The 23,387-nt window shown below is 48.0% G+C and overlaps 1 protein-coding gene and 1 non-coding gene across 13 annotated transcripts in view; both read right to left on the reverse strand.

Moving 5' to 3' along the window:
• CUX2 (cut like homeobox 2) overlaps positions 1-23,387 on the reverse strand; it is a 256,506-nt gene that overhangs the window by 130,186 nt on the left and 102,933 nt on the right. The gene's annotated exons all lie outside the window — the stretch shown is intronic.
• Positions 18,708-18,810, reverse strand: LOC118528267 (small nucleolar RNA U13). The gene has a single exon (XR_004913538.2). It is a non-coding gene; the product is annotated as a small nucleolar RNA U13 (small nucleolar RNA).

The raw sequence follows: 23,387 nt of genomic DNA on the forward strand, positions 1-23,387 counted from the left end.
GCACCATTCATTCGTTTGTTCATTCATTCATTCATTCAACAGATATTTATTGAGTATTCTCCACTGGGGTTGAGAGCCCAGACTCCAGGAACCAACCTGAACTTGACTTTCAGTCTCACCACTTCTTAGCTGTGTAATCTTGGGCAAGCCACTTAATGCCCATGAGCACCAGTTTCTGCATCTATCAACAAGTATAATTATTACCAACTTCCTAAGGGAACTGGGCAGCTTAAAGGAGGAAGGTATATCTGGAAGTCCCTGGCACAGGATCTGGGGCAGTTGGTGGTGAACAAAGGGCAGGTGTTATTCTGGTTATTACTGAACAAGACTGACCCCTTACCTGCCCTCGGGGAGCTTAGAGTCATCTTCACCAGCTCCCCTGGGCGTTCTCAAAGCGGCATTTGAACATCTGTCTCTGGGCAGGCTCAGGGCCTTGTCCCTTGCTCCCTCTTGCCATGTAGATCAATGCCAGCCTTCCAATTCCTGCAGGAACTCCTCGGCTGACCCTAGAGCCCAAACTGCCACCTCCTCCTTCTCCATCCTCCACTATGAACTTTCTAAAATTAGCCGGCACTTGCCAATTCCAGGCAGAGCTGGCTTCTGGGAACTGGGAGGCCTCGGCACTGTCACCTGAGCCTTTTTCCCCCATCCCATCATGTAATGAATCGTCAGTCTTGGCCACCCTATGACGGTCTCAAGTTTACAGCTGTTCCACCATCAAGGACGCTGGGGCTAATGGCTCTGAGATGAGAGATCAACTGGAGAGCGCCAAGATGATGGATGCATGTGCGCAACACCAGGATGCTGGCCGCCGGGCCGCATGTAAAAGGGAATGCCTAATTTGTTCATACCCACAATTACCTGGAGCCTGCTCTTCAGGTATGATTGAGTGCGGAAGGGGTCCCAAGTGCGGTCTCTGTTTGGAGGGATTATTTCAAGTGGCGCCAACCTTTGAGCTCGGTTGCTTGGATAACATTCCTTCCCTCCCCGCTCATCAATGGGGAGGCACCCCTGCTTAGGTCCTGCCTGATGTGGACAGAAACAAGGAGAACTAAAAACACAGGCATCCTGGAGGGCTTTGGAGATTGCTTTTTATACCTCACCCTGTCCTGAAACATTTTTTTGCATCAAGCCTTCACCCTGAACACATTTAAACAGATGTAAGCCCCCCCCCGTTAACTCCCCTCCCCCCGAGATTATGTGCACCCCACCAGAGATAATCCAATGAGCCGGCAGGCCACTGCACCCCCGCTGAATTACAAGGATTTCTCCTGCCAACCAAATATTTCATCCAGCTGTAGATATCATGAGGAAACGGCAAACAAAGAGAGAGATTTAATAACTGGAAATAAGACTAAGGATACAGATAGTTTAATTTTTTTTTGTATTGCATCTAATTGCAATCAACAGTAGACATCTGACACAGTGACAGCCTCAGCAAAATTGCTGCTGAGAGAACAGAATCTTTGTCTAAAAATAATCAGACATTCTGTGCACCACTGTTTGTTATAACGGTAATCGATGCTGGAGGCTTTGAATTCCATCAATTTATAGATCTGCGCCAGCCTGCCTGGCGATGGGGCGCAGTGCACTGGGGCCCTCACCGGCGCGGGCAGTGCTGGGGCCCGGTGTGTGATTAAGATAAGCCCCGATTCCTTTCATACATTCCTTATCAGGGTCTAATTCTCCAGCAGGTAGAGATGTTCACAACAGTTAAAGATTAGTGCAGCTTCTCAGACGCCAAATTTGAGGGTATTGATCAATAAATCAAATCAGGCCAATCAATGGCCCAATCAGGAGAGTCTAGCCAGTGCATTATTACCGGCGCCTCCCAGCCAAGGCTTTTCATGGGTTTCATCAAAACAGCCTCACCTTGGCTTCCCGCCAGCTGCTGGCTTGCCTAATAGACTCCACAGCCGAGAGGGGCTCCTGCCCAGCGGAAGAGCAATAAATTTCTCATCAAACAGCCGATGGAGAAACAAGATGAACATCTGTTTTGCTGCAATGAAACTCCTGTGTTCTTCAGAATGCGCAAACCGCCTCTGACAGACCACCCCAAAGGCGGCTTCCCTGGCACGCGGCGGCCCCACGGAATATTCCGCCGGTTATTTCAATCAGGTAATTTAAGGAGACTTTTGCAGTCTTCTCTCTGCAGCTACCGGAGCTCTGCAAAGGCTGTTCCGGCACAGTCGATAATAAATGCCATCCTGGGACCCTGCAGTATGAAGGCAATTTTATGATGCCCATTATGTGGCAATGTAACTTCATTAAAAGCTGTTTATTCCCCCTAAGCATTTTAAGCACTTTGCCTCACCCATAAAGGAGGAGCCGGGAGGTTACATTTACAGAAAGGGTTCTAGGCCGTATTTCTTTCCTCAATAACATGGAGGAGCCTCGCCCACTGGCCTTCTCCTTCAAGGGGAAGAGGTGGCCCCAGGGTCTAGGAAGGCTGGGTAAAGACTCAGTTTTCCCCGGGGCCCAGGCATGCAGGGGCTGAGGCATCCAGGAGAGGAGAGGCACGGGAGGCCTCAACCCTCAGACCTTTGTTCTGGGTCCTGCAAGAGAGGGATGAAGAAAGTTCTAGAATATGCCAGCCAAAGGCAGCAATTTCCAAACTGGGAGTCCTCTGGACCATTCCTTTCGCTCTTCCATGTTGACACTAATCCAAAGAAATTATTACTTGGCCTGTTGTGATGGCCCAAATTCTCTTTTGCAGAGATAGCTGGCAGCTGAAAGATCATTTCATAGCCCAAGATTTGAATGTCACACGTCAAGGCTTCTTTGGCAGAGGTCTGCAGACTCCAGGGATGAGAGAACCAATTCTCAAGGGTCCGCAAGATTTGTTTCTCTCCCTTTAAAAAGATCGGTTCTTGTCATGAGCTGGAGAAGCGATGCAGTGGAAGACTACATTTTGGCCTCTGTGAAAGCAGGAGGGGATAGGAAGAGAGTGCATATTTCTGCAATGGTGAGCAGCCAGTAGGTACCAGAAAGATCAAGGGCACAGTGGTTCCATTCTGTGCCTTAGTTTCCCCATCTGACAAGTGGGGCTGATGATACCCACCTCTGGGGGTCTGCTGTGGTGCAGAAAAGGCCCTGGCTCAGTATATGATCACGAGGCTCCCTTAGGATCCCCCTCATTTGGATGAGCTCAATGTCCAAGGGGAGGGAGAACTCTGACTCAGAGGGTCATGGCCAGTGGGTGGCAGGCTGTGGGGCTGGGATTCTGTGCGGGATGCAGTGGGGCGCATGAGAGGGTCTGGAAGGTGGAGCACACATGGTGGAGGGGAACAGCTGGGGAGGCATGTCTAACGTGGTGGGATTCAGAATCAGGATAAAAACCATGGGCCCCGTGAAGATCAACCACATGATATGTGAAACTACAAGAAACAATAATAACAATAACAATAATAGTAACAGTGGTAATAGCCAATGCGATGAGCCCAAACTCTGTGCCAGCCACTGTTCTAACTCATTTATTCCAGCCGTATAATTATTATCCTCATTTTGCCGATAAGAAAACTGAGGCTCGAAGAGATAAACTTAGTCTTCTCAGGTCACAAGGCTAGTAAGCGGAATTAATCCTTAACATTTCTCGGGTCCCTATTGAGTGCCAGAAACCATTCCCTGATCTGTGCACCTTATATGCATTCTCTTGATTTATCTTTGTAACACCCCTCCTGGGGAAGGGCAGTTATTACTGTTACCACCATTTTACAGGTGAGGAAACTGAGGCTCAGAGAGAGAAAGTGACTTAAGCAGGTCAGTAGGGGTGGAGCTAGGACTGGAACACATTCCACAGTCCTTGAAGCCTTTTTGGGGGGCTCTTTCCTGGCCTCCCACGGGCCTTGTGAGGCAGGGAGGGGACGAGGGGAGTTCACAGGCCTGCATGAGACTCCCAGGTTCCACTATTATGAGGTAGCCAGAGAAGCGTCCTGCACGGGCTTTGCCTGGCCTCCCTCTCAGTCTCCCCTGCTCTTGGGCTGTCCACTGACCTCCTTGTGTCCTTCCCTGCCTCAGGGCCTGGGCTCTTCCCTGAGCCTGGTAAATGCCCACCATTTTCCAGTGAGCTCCAAGATGCCACTTCTTCAGGAATGTTCCCCTGGGGGCTCCACAGCCCCTGCATTTTCCAATCAGAACCCTCAGCACAGGCATAAATAATTCAGCTTTGTTACAAGTGACCATATCATAAATGTCTGTCTCTCCCACTGAACCTGATGCTGTTCACCTCTATATACCCTGCCACATAGTAGGTGCTTAAGAAATATTTGTTGAATGATCAAAGTGGGGCTCCCTGCCCTTTCAGTGTCTCCCAAGGCAATGTGGTCCACATGTGGCAGAACCATAGGGCACCTCAACTCCCCGTGAAAAGAACCCAGGTACACATTGAGTTTCCAGTGGCCTTCCTTCCCAGATGTGTACTCTTCAAATTCAGACCTGGTTCTAAGCCATGTTCCCTGTTTTAAACGTGGGGAGGGGGGTAGCTAAATCTGTGGTTTTGTGAAAAAAAAGATTGAGAGGGAGAGAGAGAGAGAGAGAGAGAAAGGAAGGAAGCAAGCAAGGAAGGAAGGAAGGGAGGGAGGGAAGAAGGAAAAGAAAAGAAAAGGTTAAGGAGAGGGGACAGGGTCCTGTGTCCACCCTGGAGCCAGGGAAGTTGTGAAACAATGATGACCCAGTCAGAGGGCTGGACTTGTCAAACAAGAACAAATTATAATCCTGCCAGACCAGGGGGCTGTCCGCCAAAAATACAGATCTGTGAAGGGGTATCTCATACAGAGAGGCCACAGTATATTAGATTTATCATACACTCCAGCCAAGATGTGCTGCTGAGATTTCGGGGCAAGATTTATTACACTGGCTGGTTTTTAAAATGAAAGTGAAAAGAGGATATTCTGGCAAAACCGCAGGCTGTTAATGGGGTGAGAATCACATAAAATGGATCATCTTCAAATCTCCTAGTATGCACAGACAGACCTTTGCAAAAAACCCTGGAGTTTTCGAAAAAAAGATGCTCAATCCAGTGTTTTCACACTGACTTCCTGGTTGACCTTAAGTGAATTATTCTCATTCCTTGGATGTGTGTTTCTTATTTGCAAACAACAGTAATAATAACACAAAATAGAAGCTCTAATTTATTGGCTGATTACTATATTTTACATGGGTTAATTCTTTGAATTGGCAACAACACTTTGAGACAGTGCTATTTTTATCCCCATTACACAGATGAGAAACTGAGGTTCAGAGAGGTGTAGTCATTCAGTCAGTGGCAAAGCCAGAACGCTAACCCAGACCTGGAGCCAGCTACACTCAGAAACCATCACTGACCTCCTGCTCTGAAAAGTTAGCTCTGCCTGTTCAGATGAAAGCTATGGGATAAACTCAGACCTCATCATTCCTGTTCTCAAGACGGAGATTCCAACAAAGAAGGCCCAGACACCTTCCAGTCCTGGTGGTGTCTGCCTTTTGCAGAGACAAATGCAGGAAAACAAAAAATGGGTGATTTTATTTTGGTTTCTCCTGATCTTTGTTTTTTCCTGATCTCTCTAAACTTTGGCAGGTTCAGCTCGTGCCAGGTAAAAGTGGGCTCTGCTCCCAGCAGGCACCAAAAACACTTTGGAGGCATAAGCCACAGGAATGCTGATGTGCCAGAGGGGAAAGAAATGTAGAAGTGAAAGCCTCCCATTTGAGGCGTCATGTCTGGCTAAACGGGTCCAGGATGGGGAGAACCAGAAACTCTAGGACAATGGTTCTCAACGGGGGCGGGGGGGGGGGGGGGATGATTTTGCCCTCTAGGCACATTTGGCAAAGTCTAGAGATACTTTTGAATGGTCACAATTCGGGCTGGCATCTAGTGGGTAGAGGCCAGAGATGTTGCTAACCATCAGACAATGAACAGAACAGCCCCCATAACAAAGAATTATATGGTCCGAAATGTCAGTAGTGTGTGAGGCTGAGAAACCCAAATCTACAAAGAGCTGGGAGGACATTTGCCCTGGAGTATAGAAGACTCAGAGAAGGGGGGGATCTTTACATATTTGATAAAAAGGAGAGGAGCTCCTATCTGTGTAGGCAGAGGAAGTTACACATAAATAGGTTTCAGGTCACCATAAGGAAGACAGTCTTGATAATGATTAAGTGAGTTTCTGGTCCTTAAAGGTTTCCCAGCATAAAGTAGTCAACTCCTGGGCCCTGTAGAAGGGAAATCAAGCCTGGAACAGGGAGCTGGATGAAATGACCTTTCTTTTTCCATCCAAACCTGACACCGGATAAAGTTCCCAGGAGAACAGCAATGAGGTTTGAGGTTCCTTCCAGAACCTTCCATGGGTCATCTCATTTAACCCTGGCTGAGGCCCAAAGAGGTAAATCACCGGTCTGAGCTTTGTGAGCTCAGTAAAAGGGGGAGTTAGGGTTCAAAACCTGTGTCTGTCTGGTTTCAAACCTCATTAGGAAGATACTCCTCAAATGCAACAATTGTCCTTGCACTCTGAAAGCAAAGCCTCTAACCCAGGGCCAAGCACCCACCCAACCTGTCACTGCCTTGATTTAGCATCAGTCAGAAAATCTGAACCCAACATTTGAGACCTAAGTTCAACAGTTCAGCCCTCTCCCATGTTAGGGACACAAAAACAAGTTCCCGAAATGGCCCAGCCCCCTGCTTATTTTTTTAAACAAAAACACTGCAACCGGCAGTGAAAAGACATTGTCCCAAGCGCACACTTTAATTGATGTCCCCGACCATTCAGGAACATGGATGAAAGAAAACTTGTTTTATTAATAGGCCCTCATGCTAATTAGCACAATTTATTGTCAGGGAGGCTGCCCCTGCCTTCTGCAAACGTTACAAGTGTAGACAAAAAAACTTTTGTCACGAACTCAACACAGTATTGCCGCGTGACCAAGACTACCAAGCCGGCCACAAAGAGAGGGGCTTAAAGAGGCCGCTCCGAGGCACTGGATTTCGCCCTATGCATTTATGACATAACTTGATCATTTCCCACTGATAAGAATGACCCGAATTGAAATGTCGGCTGCTTCTGCATGAAAATACACATTTCTTGCCACTTGGAGGAAGTCTCCCTAATGACTGGGAAGCGTTGTGGAAAAGTGGAGAAAGGTGTGGGGGAGCTGGGGAAAAAGACCCTAAATGTTTAATATTCAATAAATGTGTCAATTTTACATACAGAGGCAAATGGGTCTTTACTGAGGAATTGGTAAATTTCCTCCGAGAAAAGTAAGTGCATTTTAGCCTTCAAGGAGTCCCAGCTGAATAGAAATGGAATGTGATTTGTGATAAAACTCAGCTGCTCCATAAAAGACGTTAAATAAATGTTGCTGTTTCACCAGGGATATACAAAATTGATTGCATTATAGACTGATTCTAAGATGCTGCATCCCTGTACGGCCCCCTCATCAGCTTCCGTGTGTGTGGGAAGCTGCTTTCAGAGGCAATTTAGACTACACTGCAACTCCTACTCCTCACGCTGCGGCAGGACCTTCTAGAAATGCAACATTTCCCCTGCATGCTTTGTTTTAGGTTGAACCATAGGAAACTGCTGATATTTGACCATTTTTTATTTTTAAAAAATGACAATTTCTTCTATATCTACTTAATATTTCTGGTGGACTGGCCCTGTCATCTTGGGTAAGACCCTTGATACTACTAAGGGAAATGTGGTCACCATCTAAGGTTCTGGGTGGAGGCATCACAGCTCCTTTGGTCTGCTCACCAGAGGGCATTCTGGGCCTGGGTGAGAATCCTGCCTTTTTTTCAGTCCAGCTGGGTGAGCCTGTGAGCGTCTCCTGCCCTTTCTGAACCTCAATTTGCCCCATTTACAAAATGGGTTCAATTCCACCTTTTCCTCAGGGTACCTAGAAAATCAAATGAGGTAACAGATATGACCCTAGCTGGTGAACTGTCAAACATTCACAATCTGCTAATTATTTTAAGATTTATTTATTTATTTGAGAGAGAGAGAGTGTGTGTGAGCATGGCGGGGGGTGGGGGAGAGGGTGGGGAGATAGAGAATCTCAAGGACTGAGCGCGGAGTCTGACACGGGGCTTGATCTCACAACCCTGAAATCATGACCCGAGCCAAAATTAAGAGTCGGATGCTTAACTGACTGAGCCACTCAGGTGCCCCCACAACCTGCTAATTATTATAAGGTATTTGTTGTATATCCAACCAGTGGGCTGCAGGTGGGCTATATGAGGCAGATATGACACACACAGCCCTGCCCTCAAGGAACTGTTAAGGTCAGTGTCAACATATGACTCCTTCAGGTAAGAAATTAGGTTTCAGGGATTGATGGGTGGGTCCAAACTGATCAGGAAGGCTTTCCCGAAAGGGGGTGCCTGGACTTGAACTCTCAGACATGTCCATGCTTTCCATGCTCACTGACACCAGAGGGTCTAGCCACCTCTAAATCCTGGCTGGATGCCTGCATAGCTTCCTTGTGAGGTTCCCTGGCTTAATGCCAGCCACTCTTCCACCATCCCATTCCTGCCTTGGAAGCCAGAGAGAGTATTTCAAGATACAAACTGGATGCTGACACTTTATCTGCTTAAAACCTCTCCAGGTTTCCCATCCAATTTCAGATAAAATCCAAACTTTCCAGGTCAGCCTGCAAGGCCTCTGAGGGGCCAGGACCCTGTGCCCCCCATGCAGTGCATCTCCCCCAGTCCTCCTCACTTTGCTTCTACCATTCTGCCCCTTATTCTGTGACTGGAAACTGCCAAGCCAGCCACAGGGCCTTTGCATCCACAATTCCCACTACCTTGATGCCCTCTCTTTCCTGTCTTTTGCCCAGTTTGGTGGTTCCCAAAGTGTGGTCCTTAGACCAGCAGCGGCAGCGTTACCTGGGAACTTAGTAGAAATGTAAATTCTTAGACCGGCTCCAGACCTGATGAATCAGAAACTCTGGGGTTGATGCCCACCAATCTTTTTAACCAGTCCTCCAGGTGATTCTGATGCCCACTCAAGTCCAAGCACCACTGGCCTAGCTCAGTCCTACCTCCTGTGTCAAGTTTCAGCTTAGACCTTACTTTCGCAAGAACTGCACCCCAAGATAAGGTCAGGTTTTTACGGTCATGGGCCCTTACTCCCTGCTCCTCATTTCTATGAAGCACTATTGCAATTGTGATGTCATAATCAATTGTTACACATCTGTGCCTCTTCATAGCTAGAGTAGGAGCTCCTATGAGGGCAGGTACCAATGCGCCCCAGCACCTAATTGTGCCTGGCACAGAGAAGGTGCCCAGTAACTATGTGTTGGATGAGCAGATAAATGAATGCACGAAGGAACAAATAAAGGAGTCCTGGAAGAATGAAGCCTAGGAATCCTACTGTCCATCCACCCATCCATAGAACACCCCCATCCCCATCTGATTTTCTAAATATCACCCCAGTCAAATCAGCAGCCAATTATAGCAGTGCCTGGAAGGGACCATCAAATTAGAAAGAAGAAAAAAAAGGCAAACCAGCAGAGAGGAGAGTCCCATCCACTGGACGAATAGCACAGTGGCTAAGCTGGAACCCTCCCTTCCCCCCGAGAACTGCAAACCTCTCTCTCCTTCCCCAGCAGTGACTGGCTGTGCAGAAAGCTTCCAAATAAAAACCTGGAGACTGACAAAATTACAAGCAGGAAATCTGCCTGTCAGCTTGGAAGATCCCAGTCCCAGAGTCGTCCGAACCTGCAGGCTGAGACGGAGTCCGTACTAAGCCCTGAGTTTACTGGAAGCTTCTTGATGCTCCATGGCAGTTTATTCTGCTCTCTTGGAGCTAAAGCTAGAAGGGAAATCACTTCCTTTCCTATAACTCAGAGCAATTATATTCTCTTAACGTGGACATCTGGCTCGCTGCTGCTCTCCTTACTTATGTTTTCCAAATGCTATCAGTTCTGGGAAGATCAATTATTACTGAAAAGTCGAGAAAAGCTCACCGGTTATTTGCATTGATTTGGTTGACAAGACACAGGTTCCTTATGAACTACGGATGTCTATGGAGGGGACGGGGGGAGAAAAATGCAAGAATCTGGAACAGCTCGGGCTTCAGAGCCTTCTACGAACTGCAGGGACCCGAGAAGGAAGGATGCTTTGCCCAGGATGGGGACACTGAACCATCCTCCCTGAGACCCCCAAACAAAGCCGTTTCCATAAAGACAAATGGGTAGCCCGCGTCGGCCAGCGCTGCAAGCAGCCACAATGATATAATTGGCCTGTTACCGCATCATCTTTAATCAATAGGATCCGGAGTTTCCACAGCTTGTAGAGCCCAAATCTCCCTGGCAGCCAAGAACCAGCGGGTTGTTAAAAGGCCCGATAGTTCTGCCTCGCTAATGGGTGGCTTGTTCCGTCAACCCTGCTGATTTTTTAAATAAACCTAAATTCCAATAATTGTTTAATGTTTATTTTTATTTAGTTCTGGTTCAGATGCTCTGAGTCTCTCTGACAGAAATTGATATCTGGCTCATGGTGAGCTTTATTAAAACACACACACAGACACAAACACACATACACTCACGCAGATGCCACACACTCACTGGGAAGTGGTTTACTTATTTGGTTATTTATCTAGCTGCGGTGGTAGACCCACATATCTAGAGAAGAAGATGGACAAGAGGACAAATTTGCCAAGCTCCGCTTTCTCTCTGGCTCCTTCCCTGCTAATCTTTCACCAGGGAGCCCTGTTCTCCACTTGGGCAATCCACAGAGGTGATGTCTGGCCTCTACTTGTGGCCTGCGTTCCTGGGGACCATATCTGACTTCTCAGTGTCACTGTGGCCACATGCTGGAATGACTCACCAGAGAGGGCACCCTGCGCCGTTCCTCTATGTGCTCAATATAAACAGGACCCACAACCGCCCCCCCTTCTCCCGGCCACCTGTGTACAACAGGGACATGGAGATGGAGGCTTCCCTGCACCCCGAGGACACCGGGAGGCAAAAGGTCTCAAACTGCCGGCACTGGGCCGGAGAGAGCCCTCCCCACCCTTATACAAACCCCTCTTGTCTTTCCATCTGGCGCGTCTCAGAAAAGCCTAGGCGGGTCTGAGTTTAAAGGCAAGGTTTTTCAGTGCTTTCTCAGTCCTTTTTTTGGTGCTTGTATTGCAAGCTTATGCCGTGCCTTTCATCCTAAGAGGCTCATGCATTCGTTCACTGAATCACTGCAAACTGATGACCTGAAAATCAGGCTTATCAAACTGCAGGCTTTCTTTCCCCACACCCTGTATTCTGTCCACCAAACTGGGGGCTGTCCTGACTTTGCTGTCTTCTTCACCCTCAAGTCGAACCAGCCATTGAGATCTGTGATGCCCACCATGGATGTCCCAACAAAGTAAACGTAATAGGAAATCGTGTTAAAGTGCCTCTTTCCATTGGGAAAAGGGAAGATTAGAATTACCAAGAAGTTTCTGCCGGGAGTACAGAGGAATGTTGAAAAGAACCCAGGTCCAGTGATCAGAAGAGCTGGGTCTGCCACAGCTGCAGCCACTTACCAGCTGTGTGTCCTGGGCAAGTCACCCCACCCCTGTGATCCTGCTGGTGGCTGTCACGTGACTAATTAATAATCTCATCTTGGGAGGCCTGGGCCTGAAGCTCAGGTTCAATCCGTCACCACTGTGGGGGGGCTGTTACTGTTGGTACCCTAATTCTTGGAGGTGGTTACCCCCCCCAAAGCATCCCTTCCATTGAGGCACTCAAGTGTGCCCGTCTGTACCTGCAGTTCACTTCATCCACAGCAAGTCACCCCAGACAATCTCTAGCAGGCCCTCTGTTTTCCTTGGAGGGCTCATGGGTCATTTTGTGACCCCCCCCACCTTGCCCTCTGGACGATGCTGTCCTGCCACCGGCCATAGCAGCAGAACGACGTTTCTGTGCAGACTCACATTCTAATAATTGTCCCAATACATACGGCGTGTACTCAGGATCTATTATCAGCTAATGAGTAAATAATATTCTGTTCTAAATCCAAAAGCGCTATTAGATACCAGAGGGGGACTAATGGGTGTTTTAAGACCCCTTTAATCACATATTAACGTGCCGCGAAGCAGGCTGCGGAGCCCATATGCCAACCGCCCTGCAACTGAGGAGGCTTCTTCCCTTTAAGCAAAGAACAAAGCGGGGGCAGAGAGCAAGCCCTCGTCCTCGGGTCTGGTCAAGCAGCCAGGCCAGCCCTGGGGCTGGAGGAACCCCTCAAACCTGCTTTGCTGTCTCCGAGTTAGAGGGATGTTGCCAAGCTTGCGTCTCCTTTCTGGGGGTGTGATGGGCAAAGGGGATGGGGTCAGGCTGTCGTAACAAAGTACCATCAGCTGGGGGGCTTAAAACAACAGAAATGTATTCTCTCACGGTTCCGGAGGCTGGAAGTCTGAAATCAAAGTGTTGGCAGGGCTGTGCTCCCTCTGAAAGCTCTGAGAGAAGAGGCCTCCTTTCCTTCCGGGGTCTGGTGGCTGCTTGCTGCCCTTGGCTTTGCTTGGCCTGTGGCTGCATCCCTCCCATCCCCACCCCCATCGTCACAGGGTCTTCTCCCTGTGTGTCCTCTCCTCACACACGGCTCATTGGATTCAGGGCCCCCTCTAATGCGCTATGATCTCATCTTAATTATACCTGCAGAGTCTTTCCCAATAAGGTCATATTCTCAGGTTCTGGGTGGATGAGAGCTTTTGGGGGACACTATTCAACACAGTAAAGGGGGGAGAGACTGGGTGTTGGAGGGGGGAGGAAGAGGCTCAAATATGGAACCTTAACTCTGAGTGACTGTAACACAGAGTTCCTGCCATTTTGCCCTCCCCGGTCCCTGCCCACCACCGAACATTCCAGGAAAGTTCAAGCACCCGACCCAAATTCCTCCCACCGATCCATCATGTCATATTAGCAACTTAGTTTCTTATTAGCCATTTCCCATCGAATCACATTAATATTTGTTTTCCCTAATACAATGCAGGAGTCTTCTCAGATTAGCAACTTTCTCATCACATTAGTGGAAACAACTACTAATACAATACAATCCGAATACGACACAGTCTGATGGAGAATTGCTAACACAGTCCGACTCCCCTCTGCTTTGGTACAGGAATGTTGTCCTGTTGTTGAGCAATATGAGGACATGCTGAGACAATCAGTCCCCAGTGAGCAGAGCCACACAGGCCACCCTGGACAGATGGGATGAGATTTGGGTGTAGAAGGAGGTCTCCCTTGGAAGGAACCAATTTAGGGGTCTTTCCTGTTTCCAAACACCCCCTACACCCATAAGGAACATTCTGGCTCTTCTCCTATACATCCAAGCAACCTTGAAATCTGCAGGGAAAAAGAGACAGATGGAGAGAGGTGTCCATTATACCTTCCACAACCTAGTTCTCTGCAGCACTAACTTTATTGGTGTGACAAGGCAAGGCCGGCATTGCCAAGGTTAATTCATCAAGGATGTGTGGACACAGCAGAGCTAGAGTGAAATGAGGAGCCAGCAAACCGGGCTGTCGTGCTGACAAGGCTGCTGGGGGCGGGGGTGATGACACAGAACTGGTGACAGGCTCTCACAAAGTGGTTTAAGGAAAACCCCACTCAAGCCTGCTCAAGCTCTGGACTGGCTTGGGTTCATATCTATCACTGCCATATCCGAGCTGGATGATCTTGGACATGTAATTTAATATCTTGGTGCCTCAGTTTCCCCCTCTGTAAAATGGGGAGAAAACAGGGCCTACCTATCAAGTTGTTACGAGTCAAGGAGATAGGAACAGAAAATACTTAGAAGCTTGCATATCACTTGGCATATGATAAATCAGCCTTAAGACACAGAAATGGTGATGACTGCAAATCCCAAAGTAAGTCAAGCTCAACCACATGTTCTGAGTGAGCTCTGGGCTAGTAGTCACTGTGGAAAAACAAAAAGTTGAGTCTGTCCTGCGGAGACATGATGCAGAACCAGGAGGCAGGGGTCATAGCATAAGTCCTCAAGCCAAACCAAGGAGCCTGAACTTCATCTTCGGGGAAATTGGGAGCTGTGGAAGTAAAAGGCCCCAAGTTTTAGTAGAGTTGAGGGAATGCAGGCCTGTGGGGACAGGAGACGTTGCTTCTCTTGCTGCCAAACCACCTGTCATCTTACTGGCTCCTTAAGTCCTGGCAGAGAGAGAGGCTGAGGGATGGCAAGAGACGGAGATAGACAGAGGCAGGGAGAATAGCAAAGAAGCTGAGTGTGGGCTTCTCTGCAGCAGCGCTCGCTTTCTTGCTCTCTCTGCCAGCCTGTCTGAGAGACTGGCAGAGCCCCCAGCCCACTTTAAACTACCCCAGGCAAGGTTGCCGAATAATTCTCACTGCCTCCAAACGGCACTCCACGTGGTAGCCAAGAGCCTGCTGCCAAGAGGCAAGTGGCCAAGATTCCCTTCCAACAGAGACATCCCCTTGCCAATCAGAACCCGGCCTGCACACATCTAGTAAAATCAGACTGTTTGCAGTCAGCCAAGCGGATGACATGGTCAGGACTTCTCGACCCTGCCCACCGCCCGCCCCCATCCCCAAAGTCTCCCAACAAGGAAGAAGGTCCACACCCCAAGGTCCCAAGCACCTGCCCCCTCCACGTTTAACCTCCAGGATCCATCTGCTGAAATCACAGCCTCTGGAGTCAAAATGCACAGGTTCAAAGCCCAGCCCCTCCAACTGAGCAGCTGTGCAACCTGGGGCAAGTCACCTAACCTCTCTGAGCCCCATCTGTGTCCACATAATGGGGTTCATAACAGTTTCTGCCTCAGAGAGTTGTGAGAGGGCTTAAATGAGATCATATATGAAAAGTGCTTTTCCAACACCTGGCATTTAGTCCATGCTCAATGAATGTTCATTTGGTGTATCTATAATCTGGAACTGAGCTAACTAACAATATCAGCTATCCAGAATGGGGCTAGGGACCAGACGATTTGCAGAAAAAGCCTCCAAGCAGTTAAAATAAATGGCAGAGCCAACACATGGAATGTCCAATCATGAAAACCACTTTATATAATACTAGTAATATTATGGTCCTATAATTAATATTATAGTAATATAGTACTCAGTAACCACTACTTCTAAGCTTTGGGCATGACGATTTAAATACATTTTGTCATTTAACCAGTGGCGTGCTGGTAAATGCTTAACAACCAGTTCTCTGGAAGAAAAGGAGTTCTGATGTGTATCATTTCTGTGGTGTAAACTCTCCCCACTATGGTCAACTTCTAGCTCCCACTGTGCCGTCACTATACCTGGGGATGGGAAGGGAGGCTAATAGTGGGTTCTTATCAGCCAGCTCTGGTCACCACTGCATTAACCAGCCCCATATCCCTATGAGGTCAGTGCTATGATAGCCCCATTTTCTAGACAAGGATAGCAAGGCTCTGGGACACATCCTTGCCTGATTATGTGGTGAACAAGCTGCTGCAGCACTAGGATTCAAATACAGGTCTAAGGATTGCAAAGCTCCTGCTCTCTGCACTTGGCCCAGCCCCCAGCCCTCGATGGCACAACAATACTGATTTTTTGGTAAAGAAAGGTGATAGTGAGTGTGTGTCTTCCCTCCCAAACTCATGCCCACCTCTGTTCAATCTGGAGGCCACTTTCCTGGTGAGGTCTCTCTGGTTTGGTTCTGCAGACCCTCCTGCTGTCCCACCTGCCATGCCACAATCCCCCTCCCTAGCCATGACCTCCCCACCCCAGACAGCCAGACACCTTTATAAGATCTTTAAAAAGTCATCTATATTTCATCAGGATTTCAGTTGATAAAAGAGGATGGGGAAAAAGAAATCAAATCATATATGATATCGCAAGCTAGATACCACTGATTTGCTGTTAATGCTTGCACAGAGTTAGCAAGCCTATGGAGAAGGGACTGAGTGAGGGAAGGACAAGGAAACACAAAGTATTGCTTTATTTTCATTTTATTTTTATTAAGTGAAGCTGGGCACCTTTCTCGTGGTGTCAGTTTTCTCAAACCACTGTGTGGCAATGTCAGATTCCACTTACTGGAATGTGTGTCTGGGCACGTGTGACCACCCACTGTGCCAAAGGGTGGAGGCCAGCATGTTTCCTAATGAACAGCTGATAGGCCCACATCCCCCACATCCTCACCTCCACAAACAGTCCCTCAAGACACAGGGGCCATGTCTGCAGCATCTGGCTGTCCTCTCCACTTCCCAGATTTTAATGCGCACAAGAATCACCCAGGATCTTGTGGAAGCATAGATTCTGACTCCAGAGGTCCAGTGTGGGGCTGAGTCCCTGCATTTCTTAACAGGCATTCAGGTGATACCAATGTCACCAGTCCATGGTGGACCACACTTCAAGTAGCTAAGGTCTAAATCCGAAGCACTCAAATCCCTAAATTGCTTGTGGGCCCCCAACATTCCTCTGTGTCTCAAGGTTTTCTAAATCCCCAAAGCAATTATAGCTTGACTCCTAATCACAAACACCTCAGAGTTTGCCCCAATCCATGTGGGTCTCTCACGGTCACTCTCTGTGACTGCCTTGTCTTGTACCAACTCCTATTCAACAAATACCAAGCCCCCAATCAATACCAGGCCGGCGCCGCTGCTGGGAATATGGAAAGACCCAATCCCTGCCAGATAGTCTCCTTCATTTGTCAGGAAAATGCCTAAAGTCTGTGAGCTCTGTTTCCAGGTAGTAATAACAGCAGACACTTAGGTAGTACTTTTAGCACGTACAAGGGACTGTTCCAAGAACTTTATAAATATTAACCCTTTTAACCCACCCTGGGCAGTAGGTCCAGTAATTAACTTCATTTTACAGAAGAGAACCAAGGTTCATGGAAATGATGTCATCTACCTGAAAATGAAACTATTTAACCCTCCCTCCCCCAGGAAAAAAAAAGTTATATATTTGGGACTAAAGGATGCTCTTGCATAGTATCATGAACTTGACCATGGCAGGCAAGTGGGTAAGTTGTTATACCTGACTGGGGCAGAGAGGCTTAAACAGGGAGAAGGCTTATATAATTCAGGACTCTTGGTTGTAAGCAGCAGAATCGCAACTCAAAGTATCTTAAGCATCAAAGGGAAACTGTTGCTCACATATCTGAACAATGCGGAGTAGCTTCAGGCATGGCTAGATCCAACAGCTCAAACAAGATTGGCAGGTTTTGATTTCTCTCTCTTGGCTCTGCTTCCCTCTGTCCTCTGTTTCTCTCACCATGGCTGGCTTCCCCAGTAATTTGGGGAACATAGCTGCTGGCAGCCCCAGGGTCACATTCTCCCAGAGGAAAAAGGACTTTTCTCCCTGTCATGTTCGTTTATAAGTCTCAGGGAAGTTTTGTTGGAATGCACCCACATCCAAGCATGTACATACTGTCCACGGTTGCTTTCCTGTTACAATGGCAGAGATGAGTAGTTGGAACAAAAACCATGTGGCCCATAAAGCATAAATGTTTACTATCTGCCCATTTCCAGGAAAACCTAGTTTAGACTGCAACAGTAACAACAATAACACTTAGCTAACATAAACTGAGTACACAGTATATACCAGATACAGTTAGTTCTAAGCACTCCTTTGTCTCTTAAAACAATGCATTGAGGTGGGAAAACTAAAACCTCAAGGGGTTAAGAGCAGTCAAGCTCAAGGTCGGGCAGCCAGCAATCAGGAGAACTGGGTTTTGAATTCAGCAGCATGACCTCAAATCCCATACTCTTAACAGCTCCGCTAATCAAACAAGGATCTTCTGGAAGCTTGAGTAGGTAGGTTTTTCTAAATCAGGGTGTGATTTTTCAACTACTGGTTCAAGAAACACACATACGTGAACTTGTATTTTCTAAAGTATAAATGCTAAAGCAAATGGTGAATCCCACATAGAGCTCCCACTGCTCGTGAGCTGTTTAGTGTTGCCCTATCAATGCTCTGATGGACAGAAGTGTCCCATTGAACCATTGGGGTCTCCCAGCGGGCAGAGTGGCCCGAAACCCCATGAGCTGGCTGAGACTTTATGTCCCAGAAGTAGGGGCTTTAATGCCACCTGAGTCCAACATGAGCACCAGCCCTTGCCCACTGAGGGCCCCAGGCAGGAACTCCAGAGATAAACCCACCTCTCTTGAGATGGGGTCTCACCAGGTCCCACCACAGAATTCTGAGGAGCCCCCGAACCTCTGATGTTTCTCATTAATTTGTAAAACTCTGCCTAGGAAGTTGCTGGGGCAGCCCCAAGGATCAAGTCCTGCCTTCAGTGGGTCCCTGGAACACTTTGGGCTGGGGAGGATAGAGACCCTTACTGCCAGTAGAGGGAAGCAGGAGCTGGTGGTCAGAAGCATGTCCCATGTTCAAAAGAAAGTTCACGGCTTCTTAGTCTTGGATTCAAATTCTGATGTTGCCACTTAGCAGCTCTGTGATCGTGAGCTAGGCGTTTCCTCTCTCCGAGCCTCAGTTTCCCCCTCTGTAAAATGGGTGCGATGGTAACCCTCCCCCCCCAACTGAAGGGTACCTGTGACTTTAAGAGATAACTTACAGTAAGCGTTTGGCACAGCATATGAAAGCTAAGAGAACGGGCTTTGCAGCCAGACTGGCTCAGCTTCAAATCCTGTCCATACTACACTGCTGTGCAACCACTACTTTGCTGAACCTCAGTTTCCTGATCTATAATGGGAATCAGTGTAGAACTTGCCTCTTGGGGTTGTTGTGAGGATTAACTCAGCTTATGGGTGGTTAGGACTGACACAGTAAAATGCTCAGCAGCTTTAGCTTTTTTTTTAGACCATCAGATGGGTAACTGCTGAGGTTGTAACAAGGTTTGAGGTAGGCACATGTCCCCCGACAGCGTGAACACCCGATCATCACACTTACGAACTATAGAAGGATCAGCTTTAGCTTTTAAAGATTACCTTCAACCAAGGCACGTAAGATGATCACCTTAGTAATGCAGTATACCTTTACTTTCTGAGCTAAGGGTAACACGAACTGGCCTCTGGGAAGACTGTCCCAGTCCCTGGAGAACTGATCCAGTGTTCCAGGGCCCTGATGCCGGGGGAGCCAGCCCTGCAAATACCCCAGCTCCACACAGCTCCCTGCTACTGAGGTTTGGGGCCAGGTCCCCAGGGCAGACATCCTTCTAATTGGGTTTCCTGCATCAGTGCCCCCGGGGCTGTGTAGAGATAACTGATGGGGTGCCCTGCATGGGGCCTCAGAGCCAGGGAAAGGTGGGTCTGCCCGGTCCCTGGACATGGCCAGGTCCTCTAAGGGCCTGGCCCAGGTTTCTCACCTCCAGCCCACAGGACTCTGAGTTCCAATGGCATACCTACCCCCTGCAGACCTGACATCCCTTGCGGAGGGCATCTCAGATCTCCCATGGCCAAGAGGGAACCCTGGGCTCCTGCCTGCTCCCCACCCTTTCTTCCAGTGTCTTCCCCATCTCAGGAAAAAGTGGCATATCCATTCCAGATGTTCAGGCCAGGAGCCTGGGAGGCATTTCCATTCACTCCATTCTGCTACATTAAATCATCCACCATTGAGCACCATTAGCTCCACTTTTCGTGAAGCCCAAATCGTTCGCCACTCCCATCCAGCCTCCTCCTGGCCACCTGCTTGCCCCCATAATGCTGTTTCAGAGGGATCCCCAATAACACTGTCAGATGGCATTACTTCTCTCTGTACCCCTCTATCAGCTCTGTGGGCACTAAGTCAAAAACCCAGGCCCCCTGTGTGGCTAAGGAGGCCCGTACAGCCTGGCGCAGCCTCGCTCTCCCCTGCACCTCCGAGCCCCAACGGCTCTGGTCACACGAGCTCTCAGTCCTGCAGCAGCCCTCCCTGATATAAGCCACACACACACGCACGTGCGCACACACACACAAACCCAGACACACAGACATTCACAGAGGTAAGAAGTACACACCCAGACACAGAGATAAAAACACATGCACCCAGACACATCCCACACTACCCAGACACACATGCTTCTTCCCATGGCAGACTCCTTATATTTCATGATCCATTTAATAACCCCCTTGCCCTGCTGCTCTATCATGGCACATTGTTGATTTGCTTTGCAGGATCACAATTTGTGATTCTTTTATCCTATTTGTTTACGTGCTTCTTATTGGTCCCTCCAGCCCCCTTCTAGACTATTCATGCCATGAGAGACCTTTTTTTTGTTGTTGTTCATTGCTGTATTCTTAGTACCCAGCATACAGTAGGCACTTTGTAAGTGTTGAAGGAAGGAAGGAATAATCCCCTAATCTCTTTTCTATTTTAGTAAGGGGGCTGCACTTGCATGCTTGTCTATGGGTTAAAGTGTCCCGGAAAAAAACAAACAAATGTGGAGCAGCCAAAAGGGGGCTAGAAGTTCAGGAGACTTACCATTCACTCTATGCTTATCTTTAATGTCTCAGTTCAAAAGATTACGTGTATACCGCTTATAGAAAAATGTATCTTTGAAAATTAATCTTTTAAAATAGGATACTCCTGCAGTTCTCCAAGCTGGCTCAGCATCCTGGCTGGAAAGGCCAGGCTGGGTTCCCAGGTGGGTGCTGTCAACATCTTTCTAGGTAGGAGTGAGGGGTCCAACCAGCAGCTGGGTTTGAGAGCTGGGGGTCTGTATGGCTCTCCCCAGCCTGAGGAGAAGGGGCTGGGGTGGAGGCCTCACATGGGTCCCATTTCCTGTGCCCTCTATCTTCCTGGCCAGCCTGTGTGCCAATGTTCCTTCATCAAGTTTGTCTAAGGCTGGATGTTCCTGAAGCCACACAGCCAGCTGTAGGCATCGAGGGCACAAGGACAGGGATTGCACTTTGACAGTTTTTCCTCGGCTCTTCACAGGAATGGATGCTGAAGAGACTGGCCTATAATCACAAAGTCTGTCCTCATACCATTTCTTTTAAATAGAAAGTTATACATTACACATAGAGCCCTGATCAATATCATTACCTCAAAAATTTCCCTTATCCTGAAGGATTTAAAAATATTTTGCAATGAGATTCACGGATCCCCCAGACCTCAGTCTTGCTACAACCTCATGTGGGTGCTCCAGGCTTTTAAAATGGCTCTTCCCTCCCAAAGTCCAGTTCTCTGCCCAATGCCAAGCTGACTTTTCACCCTGCCCAATCACACGATGACTGGCTTTCTCCAAGTGTCTGATCTTGTTAGAGAAGATGGAGGTTTATAGAAGAAGAAGAAGAAGAGGAGGGGGAGAAGGGTGAAGGGCAGGGGAGGGGGAGGAGGAGGAGGAGGGGGAGGAGAAGGGAAGAGGAGGGAGAGGAGGGGGAGGAGGGAGAGGAAGGGGAGGAGAGGGAGGAAGAAGAAAGAAGAGGAAGAAGAAGGAAGAAGGAAGAAGGAAGAAGGAAGAAGAAGGAGAAGAAGAAGAAGAAGAAGAAGAAGAAGAAGAAGAAGAAGAAGGAGAAAGAAGAAGAAAGAAGAAGAAGAAGAAACAACAACCCAGAGGGGCTTCCAGTTGGTCATCTGCTATTAATCTCCCTGCCCCCGAACAATACTGCTGAGTCCTTCCTATTTGTAGGGTGGAAAGAAGAGGGGATTGCCTCTGATCCTGTTTTCACCTGAGATAATTAAAAACTGTTTTCCTATTAACCTGTTCCACTGATGTCTGTCTGCCTAGCCTCTTTTCTTTGAACCTCCTTGCTTGTGTCTCTATGGAATCATGTTGGTCCTTTGCACAACTCTACAGGGATTTGGTCTAATATCTGTCTTCTGAAGGTCCCATTTGCTTACTGATCCCTGGACAATCTCAGGTTGAGACAATGTGGCAGTCCCCCACAGTGTCTGCATGGACAGCCAGTGAATATTCCCCTTCAAATGCACCTCCTGGAATATCTGTTAGTTGTTCGCTATTACTAAAGCCATGAATTACTATCCCTGAGTGACCCTTTCATCCTCTCCAGCTCCCTTCACCAGCTAAAAATGACTTATGGGGTAGAAATGGCAAATATATAGCATTCAAGTGGCCACTGCCATCTCACATGCCAGTGGCAGACATTACTAATGGATCGCCCACTTTTACCCCACCTTACCTTTCATCTAACCACTGATGAATCTGGTCAGCTGGATCTCTACAGTAGAGCTCAAATCAAATCAATTGTTGCCCATCCTCCATCCTCCACCATTCTGTGCTCAGACACCTAAAAACACCTTGAACCTGACCTTCTAGCTTCTCCATCTGTTCCCTTTCCCAGAGTGACTTTAAAAAAAAAGCTCTGATTTTTTAAACATAAACCAGATACTGGCACTTCCCTACTGAAAAGCCTCCAATGGCTTCCCATTGCAATTAGAATAGGATGCCAACTTTCTCCTGTGCTCAAGCCCTGCATGACCTGGCCTTCTTGGTATGTACTGTCAGCTTCTCCCAACTGGAATGGGAATTCCTAGAATTATGAATCCTACTGTACGGATGTACACTAGCCGTCCTAAGGCAGTGGCCCTAGTGCCTTCAGCAGTGCCTGGCACATCAAATGTTTACAGACTGAATAGACTCTCTTTCGCTGATCCAGAATGTGGTGTAAGAATTCTTCTCAATGTGACATTCTAGGAAGCTACTGCTGAATTGTCCAAGTTTGCATGCAAGATGCAACCTACATTCAAAGCTTATCTGGGCAAGTCTACCCACCTCCAGTTATTTGGGAATGAGGCAATGTATAAATAAATAAATAATTTTAGCCCTCCTGACCAGCTTACTTGCTTTCATTACATGTACAGAAAAATTTAATCCTTTATTCTTTGTAGTGGAAAATGGTTTGGTGAAGCTAAGCTTTGGGTCCAACAGGGCTGTTGACGGGATCCCTCAGCTTGGGTGTCTGATGACAGGCACCTTGCTGAATCTGTGAGGAACTTCATCTGTGTTGGGACCAATGCACCAGTGAGGCCGCACTGCAGAGAAAGATGCTCAGGAAAGTCAGGCCATGTGCTGCTACCTCCTTAGGACATCACCCTTCACAACGGGTTGAGTCACCATGATGGCTGGAAACAGGTTCTAGAAAATCTAAACTTCTGGAAGGCCCAGGAGTCCCAGAACTAGAGGAACCACTGGGAGGCAGAGGAAAAATAATCCAAAAGAGGGAGCCATGATTGGGGTGAACTCTGGTTTCCCTGTCCAGGGACATCCTGGAGCAAAAGGTGAACATTTCTGGTGTTTCTGCCAGGTTTCTTGGGGAACAGGGATGCTGGCAGGAGGAAAAGTGGATGGAGGGAGAGAAGAGTAATTAGTGCTATTAATTACATCTCAACCACAGCCTGCATTTCTGCCCCGGGATTAAAGAAACATTCATTTGGAACGACTATTAAGGTCTTAAATTCAATGCTTCACAAATCAGGGCGGTGGAATGAAAATTCTTTCTCTGTAGGGACCAGGAGGCAGAGAGCAGAGAATTTTCTATTCAGGTTGCTGCAGCCCAGCTGGAAAAGCCCAGGCTTGTGAGCCAGGGTGGAAGATGGTTTGC

The sequence above is a fragment of the Halichoerus grypus genome, chromosome 13, assembly GCF_964656455.1.
Source record: "Halichoerus grypus chromosome 13, mHalGry1.hap1.1, whole genome shotgun sequence".
Lineage (NCBI taxonomy): Eukaryota > Metazoa > Chordata > Mammalia > Carnivora > Phocidae > Halichoerus > Halichoerus grypus.